A 1,946-nucleotide genomic window follows, 5' to 3' on the forward strand; every position below is an offset into this window, starting at 1 on the left:
AAAAAAAAAAAAAAAAAAAAAGACAAAACTCACTCCACTTATGGATATGCATTTTCTCTGAGAACCTTCAGATCCAAGGGAGTTAAAGGTAAGGTGGAGAGAAGGGGTTCTTACATCCTATGAGTGAAAAGGTTCGATGAATTTCATTAGTGTTTTACACAAGATTAATATACCATCAAATAAATGTAAGTTGCAGGCCACAGGCTTGAGAAAGCAAATGCTTTCATGAGCCTGTCCACTCAAGAGTATGGGTAAGAGTCCCATCTTTCTGCTGCCTGATAATCTCATGTTAATGGCAGCTTGAGGACAAGACCTCTGTCTATCTGAATCTAGTTTCTGCAAAAACCTTAGCCAGTTTTTTTTTTTTTCAAATTCCCACCTTAACGTTTTGCTACTACCTGCAAATTCTAGGTGATATGGCCAATGAAAGTGCTGGTGAATTTTAAGGCTTTGCAGACTGTCTTAATAATTTAGCAGATAATGAATGTACCTCATTTGCCATAATGAACAAAGACGTCCCATATCTGGGCATAAAATTTTTTTAGTCTTTGGCTGACATGAATTTTGTCCACCTGTGTGTGTGTGTGTGTGTGTGTGTATTTACAATACTCAACTATTCATACAATTAAAAGTGAATAACATCTTTGCTCTTTTGAAGATATACTATCCAAGTATATCATGTGTTATTTTAAAAGAAAGCTCTCATTATTTTTCTTTAAATACTGTCGACTCTTGCTTTTTATGACTCAATATATTTTAACCATAATTATTATATTGTATTGTACTTTTTATACGTAAATTATCAACATTTGGCCAATAGGATCCTCCTTTAAGATGGTTTTAATATCTTTCTCTGGGATTTCTAAAGCATCATTTCTTTGTGGCAAGAAATGTTCCAAGCCAGTCTAGAATATTACCTCAAAAATAGAATCAGCTTCTCACCAAGGACTAGTGCTTTATATTAATGGAGAATAAATAGTTCAGCTTTTTCTGCTATCATGTAAAATTTACATTACTGAAAAGCCTCACATTCTGCAAAATTAAGACTAAAAGCCATGGAGCTCATGGGGCAAATGGGGTGGGGAAAACCACTCGAAATGTAGTCAACTTGGTAACCAGAACACTAAGAAAAACAATCACTGGTACCTCGAATGCTCCATACAGGCAGCTGAGCATGGCTAGAGGCTACAACAGTAGAGACTAAAAATTCACCCAAACCAGTGAGGGGAAACACTGGCCACAGGCGCATGAGAACAGAGCTGGGGTGCCGGAACAATGTACACAGAAGGAACTCGAAGCCAGACGCTCCCAGGGCACAGACACCAAGCAAGAGTGGCACAAGGCTGAAACACACCGCTGGGGGCCTCCCCAGAGAGCCTGATGCTGGCAGCCATTTTTCGTTTTTTTAAAATGAAGCTAGAAGAATGCCACTCCCAGAACAGCAACTGAAATGTGGGATTTTCTCTTTCCTACTGAAAGTTGTAACTCTGTTCCTATTCTTCTGGCTCCCCTTGCCTAGGAGAAACCTGATCTGATCGAACGTGACTTCTCAGTTACATAGACATCAGTCTCTCTTCACATAACTAATCAGATTCTAGAAACACACTTTGTGAAATCATGAATTACCTGTGTCTTTGACCATGCAAGTACATTAAGAGGTGAAAGTTATTCTTTCGCCTCCAATCTTAGCTGACCTGTGACTGCTTTTTTCCCTTTTATTATTAATTTTAATTGACATAATAATTAAACATACTTATGGAGTACGGGGTGATATCTCAATACATGTATACAATGTGCAGTGATCAAATCAGGGTAATTAGCATATCTGTCATCTCAAACTTTCTTTGTTGTTGTTTTGGAAATATTCAAAATTTGCTATTCTAGCCATTTGAAAATATACAATAAATTGTGATTGCTGTCTGAGCTTGGACCCAGTTGGTGGTGAA

This window comes from Cebus imitator, unplaced genomic scaffold (genome assembly GCF_001604975.1).
Source record: "Cebus imitator isolate Cc_AM_T3 unplaced genomic scaffold, Cebus_imitator-1.0 Scaffold124, whole genome shotgun sequence".
In the NCBI taxonomy this organism is placed as follows: Eukaryota; Metazoa; Chordata; class Mammalia; order Primates; family Cebidae; genus Cebus; species Cebus imitator.